The sequence below is a fragment of the Cryptotermes secundus genome, unplaced genomic scaffold (assembly GCF_002891405.2).
Source record: "Cryptotermes secundus unplaced genomic scaffold, Csec_1.0 scaffold899, whole genome shotgun sequence".
Lineage (NCBI taxonomy): Eukaryota > Metazoa > Arthropoda > Insecta > Blattodea > Kalotermitidae > Cryptotermes > Cryptotermes secundus.
Window position 1 is genome coordinate 81,147 of NW_019731283.1, and position 8,448 is coordinate 89,594.

Below are 8,448 nucleotides of genomic sequence, written 5' to 3' on the forward strand. Positions count from 1 at the left end.
GTACGGTGCAGAGATACTGTACATAGAGCAGAGTGGGGTGCAGAGGTACATACAGCAGAGTAATGTGCAAAGATGCATATAGGAATGTAATGAGTAGAGATAAAAACAATTAAATTTTTGGGTGGCAAGATTTTTGAAACAAATAATCGATTCTTCTATTCCGAAGGAAAAACTGATATCTTTCCCGAGCAATCGTTAAATATATATTTAAAAAATATGTTCGTGTTTAGAAGGTAGAACAAACTGGTAACTTTACGGCCATCGAGCTGCACAGAAAAGAAATTCTGATAGAACAAGATGGGTCACATTGCGCTTTTCTGTGACATGGCACTGAGTACTCTAGGAGGCCACATATCAGATTATGCTGTATCTTAATCTGGAAGACAGCAACACGGATCCTAACTATTGTCAAAACCTTAAATCATATATATAGAACATATTATTTAAACTATAGCTGAGTTAGTTAGTCTTAACTCTGTAGCAAATTAACAATAAAAATATGCGCATATAATTAGCATAAACTAAAAAACTATAAAAACCTAACCACCCTGGCCTGTAGTCCGCAAGTGAACTATACCGACCGAGAGACCGCTGCTTGTCGGCGAAGTTAGTGCCAGCATTCGTGGATAGAGGGTGTCGCGTGATCAGCGCAATGGATCTCCAAGGCCGTTAATCTCGGTTTTCTAGACCGGAGCCGCTATTTCCATTCAAGTAGCTCCTCAGTTATCCTCACGAGGCTGAGTGGACCCCGTTCCAGACCCACTATTTCTCAGAAAATCTGGTAGCGCCGGGAATCGAACCCGGGACATGTAGATCTGTAGCCAAGAACTCTGAACACTAGACCATAGAGGCGGTCCCATAATTAGCATAAATAGAGTCTAAATACACCCAATTTGGCTGCCAAAGGAACAAGCTAGTATTATTCAAGAAGGGCAGAAAATTATTTTATACTTGTGGTAAACACCAATAGAACCGAGCAAGTTGTTTCAGGTGGCAAAGCTTCTTACTTGTAATCTGGACATCCCCGATTGGAATAACGGCAAAGAAATCGAATTGCCTGAGGTACTGTGTTGTTTTTCTCAGCCCTTTCCATGTTGATATTGGACAACCCCTTCAACTGGACCCAGGCTAATTTCTTTCCAATCTTTTCAAATTCACATATTGTATCACGAAAAGTAAATCTCTGAAGTTGATGCAGCGACCTTGTCTCATCTGTAAAACCACAAATCCACAGTAATGATGCTACTCAGTCCTGCAGCACATGTTCACCGATGTGGCCGTTATTCTGTTGCTGTTTCACTCTGTTCCATACATTTAGCCCACTTCAAATGCCACTACAGCTGCTGAAATGAAAAAAGGATTCCTTGCCTTTGCTTTTCCTCCGAAACATAAAAATAAATGCTACAGCTAGTGAATATTTGGATTCCTCTTCAGCGCATGTGCAACGAAATCAAGAACAAAACACTGCTGGATTCTTGTTCGACCGACAAGTTCAATCTTGAAAGATTTGATCCTTATCAAGTAAAAGTTTTCGACTTAGAGCAATATTTCTTACAGAAAATCAACCTTTGTAAAATTCTTATACCATTTCTGGAAAGCAACAGCGCGATTATTGGGAAGTAATTCACGGTCATTAAATTCCGTCCGCATTTGTTACGCATATGTGGAGTTTGAATCCCGAAAAGGGTGCTGAATTTTTATCCCTTTCTTCCTGTTTAGAATTCTCCTGTCCTGCGAAGACACATATCTTAGGCTGGTGTGTTCTCAAACCCAAGAAGTACAATGCGGTCTATAGAATAAATGCAAGGATGATGTTTCCATAAGGAAGTTTACTGTGCACAGTCTAAGTGGGTTTTAACTTTGGCATTTTATTTAAACTTCAGAGCAATCAATTTTCCCTCTCACTTGAGACTAAAACATCCATTCGACGGGTTCTTTAAAGGAGAGTCACATTTGATCAGAAACAAAGTCTCTATCAATAAGAAGCATGCAGTTGTCCATGAAGTTTTCCTGAAGACCATTGTTGAGGTAAGGAAAAAGAGTGTGGTAGGAATTTCAGTCGCAAACATAGAGGACAGCGGAATTAGTAGGAAGCTGGTAGTTCGTACGTATGTAGTTTCTAAACTACTTCACAGAAAGTTAATAGAAAGTCCGTCGAGTGTAACAATTTGTAGGTCGCTTTTTATTATTATTTCTGCCTTACATGTTTCGGTTTGACACAACCATCATCAGAGGCACTGAACACAGCATCGATCTGGGACACCGCATTCAGCTTCAGAATACCTCCATCCTCGCCACCAAGACCCGCTATATGGATCGCATTATTAGGGAGGCAATTGAGATTGAACTGCATCCAGGATATATGAACAGAGAAGGGGGGGGTCTCAGCAAGTCTTGGAAACCTCTCATCTNCACACTACTGTTTTCACTTGTATACTTGCCCTTCCCCCCTTCCTTCTCTGCTCTCACATAGCTGTGTATATTTCCAACACAGTCTGCTTTTACCGGTTCTCACGGTCTCTTCGCTTGCAGACTTCTTATATTTTTTCTTCTACCCTGAAGATGGAGGCGATACGTTCCTCCGAAACGTCGGTTAACACCACATATACATGGTGCCAAATCCCAGAAGACTGCTTTCTTTATAGTCACCGCCGTGAAAGCCTCAAATCTTACAATCGAAGAATTCTTTTGAATTTTTTTAATAGCGTTGTCGTACTGATAAATTTGAAGCATGTGTTTTCGTGTAGAATGACTTATTCTGACAAGTTTATATTAACATATTATTGATAAACTATTCTTTTGTGGTAGTCTTGGAGTTAATGCTGTAGGTAATACCCAAAGCTTAGCCAATAATATGAAAAGAAATAAAATAAAATTCGTTCACTCAAATTTCTTTCCCCAATTTGAGTATGTGTCGCGATAATCTTGGAGGAAAAAGTATGTACATATGTAAAATTGTCCTTAAAAAAGTTCGATTTAAATGAAACATAAAACGAACTGGCAAATTTTTCTTAAAAATCTCCTATATCAAATTTCGTCAAAATCTGTTTATCATCTCCAGAAGGTTTTAATGAGTAGGAAAACCAGAAGGAAACAGACCACTGGGAAGATCTAGTAGTAAGCGGTAGGATAACATTAAAATTGATCTTAGAGAAATATTGTGGCGTGGTATAGACTGAATTCATCCGGCTCAGGATAGAGACTAGCGGTGGGCTCTCGTTAACACGGTATGGAATTTTCGGGTTTCATAAAATGCTGTAAAATCATAACTTGCTGAGCGAGTGAGTTAGCTAGTTAGTGTTAGTAGGCAAACAGGGATGCAAACTTGCCTGAACACGTCCACTTACATGCTGCTAAAGCGAAATATGGTACAGAACTGGGAGTGCCAGTGTTAAACAGCGTAGTGAGCCCAACATACGGATCTGAATGCTCTAGTCAAGGCAGGATACGATGACAGATTTTTGTGTTAACGATGCTGAATTTTCTTGTGCTACTGCCGGTAAGTTCGATAGTTATTAGCATCGACATTGCAGTAAGTATAGGCCATTAGACCAATCAGTGGCCGTCGTGCCGAGTGGACCCAGTTGGACTCCACCCCTCACTAAGGAAATTAAAAAATGAAAAGCATAGGCCACGATTTGGACATGACCTTTGGTTTGAGCGTGTGAAGTGTGGCAAGGAGTAGCAGGGCAGTGGTTGCATCAACAATATGAAAAGGGAAAGGGAGGGCGAGGCACTGTTATAAGTATATATATATTTTTCCCCTTGGCACTACAGCCCCAGTGGGCCTAGGCCTACCTCCATGAACTTCTCCGTTCACTTCGGTCTTTCTAGATCTTACACATTCGGTAGGATTCCTTGGGCTGGTGATCAGTTCGTCGCAAGGCCTCTACCTGTACACAAACACAGAAGAACGCATACAAACACAAACTAAACATCCATGCCCTGAGTGGGATTCGAACCCACGATCCCGGTTTCCAAGCGAGCGAAGACAGTGCATTCCTTAGACCGCTCGGCTACCGTGACCGGCATAAGCAATTACGTCAGCGGGCGGGGCCTAATTCACTGCGACTTCTGTTGAGAACGACCAGGTCTAAAACCACGAAGAGTTGTAATGTATAGACCTTAAGTATCCCTGTGCTTAATTAGTAAAGTACCACATCATGAGGGGATTGGAAGTGGACCATTTTTGACCTCGTCACTAGATGTAGTTGAACGGTTACCTTTATGACCCGGATTCACATACGCAGATAAGACAGCATTGTTAAACTCATAAGCCCATTTGTGTTCTCTCTGAATGCAAACAAGCTGAAAATATGAGGAAATATAAGGTAAAGCTATCCCTGTAACAGGCTGTGGAGGCCCATAGGGTTGTGAGACGTCGAGGCTCTCTCATTTTCTCTAAATAATCGGCTTACAGATGGAGGTGAGGTCAGGCTCACTGGCCAGCCGCCCTTTACCCACCAGCAAGATTCCTGGTACTCATATCTGTTAGAGGCTGAGTCGACCCCAGGGTCATAGTGCTGCTGGAAGGATTAGATCAATTGAAAAATCCAATGACCTCATCAGGAATCGAACCCACGACATTGTGGCTTGTAGCATAGTGCCTCAACCAACTATGCTACCGCGTGACCCATACACATGGGAGACTACAGTTAAAGATGTAACCCTACGTTACGGTTACGAGGGAATATGAAGGAATGTATGAATGTATAAGGGGTGGGACTTCTTGGCCCTTGCACCGCGACCACAGTGATCTATTGTGCCTTACGAGGGAATATAGATTGTATGTATTGTTGTTAGCAGGAGATTGGAATGGAAGGATGTAACCAGTCGTGTGTCGCAGCAGCTTCGTGCTAGCCTTTGTAATGACACGATAAAATATGTGGAATTATGATTATTATTAAGTTCAATGCGTAAGAGATGTTTACAGCAATTTCGGCTTAGAAGGAAGGGGTTTATGCAAGCCTCATAAGCCCTAGCTGACTGGTAGAGACACCGAGAGGGGAACAGCGTTAATCACGGTCAAAACATTATGTCATAACAAGGTCATAGTCTCATCGCTTCTGAAGGTCATCATACCAAGTCAGTGATAACCTCATACCATAAATAAACAAAACAATAAATACATAACTAAGTCTAGCGGCGCTTAGCTAATCAAGGGCTGTCTGATATCCGAAGTTATCACGACCGGGAACAAAAGGACCCCGGTCTTCTGGCTGGGACACTAATGGTTCCAGAGAGATATCATACCGTGAAGATGGAGGCAGAATGTTCCTCCGAATAGTTGGTATACGTCTACAAACTAAATGCGGCGTAATTCGTTCCATAAGGAGCAGAGTAAGATTATATCACCATGCTGCCTGTTTTTAATAAATTTTAATAAACCTAATTAGTTTCATGGATACCCCAAAATCTATTAGAATATTATAATATACTTTTCTCCTAACTGAATTGTGGGTTTTCTTGAAGTTTACGAATAGCTGATGTACTGTCTCGTTGTACTCACATTTTTTCTCCTGTATCTGAAAATACAAAAATTTGATCAGTAGTTGATCTGTTACATCGAAACCAACCCAAAATTTCGTTTAAATATGGATTCATCCTTGAAAGTTCGACAGTGGAAATTCTATATGAAGTTGAAAAAAATGATAATGCCCCGGTAAGAATTAGAGTCAGTTTTATCGCCCAACTTGTGAATTGGTACAGTAATAGACTTTTTCAATTGATCAGGCAGTTCTCCGTTATTCAAAGCAGAATTAATGATCTTGTGGATCTCAAAAAGTAATGTTTCACCTCCTGCTTAAGTCAGTTCTCCTAGAATTTGATCAGTACCCGGCAATTCTTCGTATTACCCGTTTTATCCTCTGTTGGGACACGAACATATAGAACAATGATATCAAACCGGCGACCTCCTTTATTATTGTATATGATGTCTTATCAGTAACAAACTCCACCCTCTCAATTGCTGATATGATTCTCTCTTTCATTAGTCTCTTTCCAATTTCCACGGAAAAGTGTATATTGACCTGCTGGTTCTGTGTCACTCCTGGCCAATCCGATCTCCTGTTCTCTTACTCATGGAGCTGAGCCCTTCTTGAGAAGCCGCCAATTGTGCTACTATTCAAGAATTTCCCAGCATTTTATGGAACCCAAAGGTTTATTCGCCTGCTCACAAGAGCTCTCCAGTGGTCCTTATCCTGAGCCAGATCATCCAATCCATACCATCCCATTCTATCTCTCTAAGAGCCATTTTAATATTGTCCACCCACCTACGCCTTTGTCTTCCCTGTGGTCTCTTTCCATCGGACTTTCCCACCAATATCCTATACGCATTCCTCGTCTCCCCCCATTCGTGCTACATGACCTGCCACCTCATCCTCCTTGACTCGATCATTCTAATTATACTTGGAGAAGAGGTGTAGCTATGGGATTTAAATGTACATTTTCTTTCATGAGGCTTGGTATAGCCTGCCAGTAGCTTTACTGTCCGACTGTATACAGAAACATTGAATTTTGACACTGCAAACAGTCGAATGATCCATTTTATTTTCAGTTCCTTTATCACCAAAAGAAAGTAAGCTTAATAGTTTTTACGTGTGTCCCTTCTCATCTTTCGAACCACTTGCTCGAGTTTTATGAAATTCAGAGAGGACCTTTGTCATTGAAGATAACTCCAACCCTTCAAATTCTAATTTACTATAATCAGTGATAATTAAGGCCCGGATTTTTTGAAAATGCATATGCGTATATGCAAATGCATATTTTGAGGGCTTTTGGTCGTTATTGCATATTCTAAACGTAAGAGCATATTTCTGCATATATGTTTGAAATTAAGGATAATTAAGGATGAGACAACCGATTTGTGTGGCCGATGCATAGCAAATTTCGTAGTTGGTAAGCTACATCCAGACGAACCCGGCAAACCTCATCTTCTTGCTTGCAAAGTACTAGAGAAAAACAACCATAGCACAATAGCAAGATTTGTAAATGATTCTCTGCGACTACTATGGCCTTCTGAAATTGAGAATAATTGTTGTATTGTGCTTGTACAGAGCTTTCTATATGTTGAAAGCAGCATAGGCTTTACAAGAATTGTATCCAAATCTTATACACGTAACCTGTTTAGCTCACGGATTACACCGTATTGCAGAAAAATACGCGCACAGTTTACAGCTGTTAACGATTTAATTGCAAGCGGGAAAAAACTGTTTCTGAAAGCACCAGCTCGTGTCTAGTTCTACAAAAGTTGCCTACCTCAGGTTCCTCTGCCACCTGAACCTGTCCTAACTAGGTGGGGGACATGGTTATCCACAGTTTCATTTTATCAGGAGAATTTAAATCAAGTAAAAGAAGTGGTTACAAAACTTGAAGATGAGAGTGCATGTGTCTGTAAGTCCAAAGTGGTGACTGGAAGTTTATCAAGATGTGAATTTTATCCATGCACATTTTTTACAGTTTCAAAAGCCATTGAGAGCTTTGAATCTTGTGGTGCACTCCTTCACGACTCACTTGAACTCGTTCAGAAAGCAACTTGTTCACTGAATTTCGCACTAGGCGAAATTGGAAACAAGATTAAATGCAAGTTAGAAATGGTGTTGAATTTGAACCCAGGACTAAAAAAAGATTCAGTCAATTAGTCAGTACTTGAGTGGAATTAGGGTATCTTTGCCAGATGAATGTTCCGAACCTTCGGCGCCAGTGTATAAATACTGTCCAATAACGTCAGTTGATGTAGAAATATCATTCTCAGCCTATAAATTCATTTTGACGGACAAAAGAAGAAGTTTGTTTCCAGAAAACACTGAAAACTTCTAGTTGCCTATTGTGATGCTACTTTCTGCAGTGAATGATACATGTAAATAGGATAGTCTGAATAAAGTGACCTGTTTCTTAAGTGCATATTGTTTTATTTTTGGTGCATATTTTCCCTCTTTTAGCGCATAAAGATCCGGGGCCTAGTGATAATATGGCGGACTCATGAATCTGTGAAAGGGGAAGTGACATTAGCGCCACTGAATTTTGGATTATGAAATTATCTATGATAACAGATATGTAAACACAAAAAATTATTTATTTATTGTGAAATATAGACCAGCATGGCAGCCGTACGAAAATTCTATCTTCAGGTATGACGTCGATAATAATGAACCACTGGAGCTAGTATACGAAATTTGGTAAGAATCTCATAAACATATCTGCAAATTATGTACCAAATATTGTCTGAAAGCAAAATATACCAACATGGCTGTGATGCCAAACTTAGAGGTTATATTCGAAAAATTTAACGCAGACAGAATTTTCGAAAAAATTAATTAGTTCTTCACAAACATTAAATAAAAATGACAGTTGCAAAGACACAGCAGATCTGTAGAGCCAAAAATATGCAACAGAAAGCAGGTTTCATAAGATTTCTTTTTTTGGAACTTGCCTTCGCCCCCCCCCCCC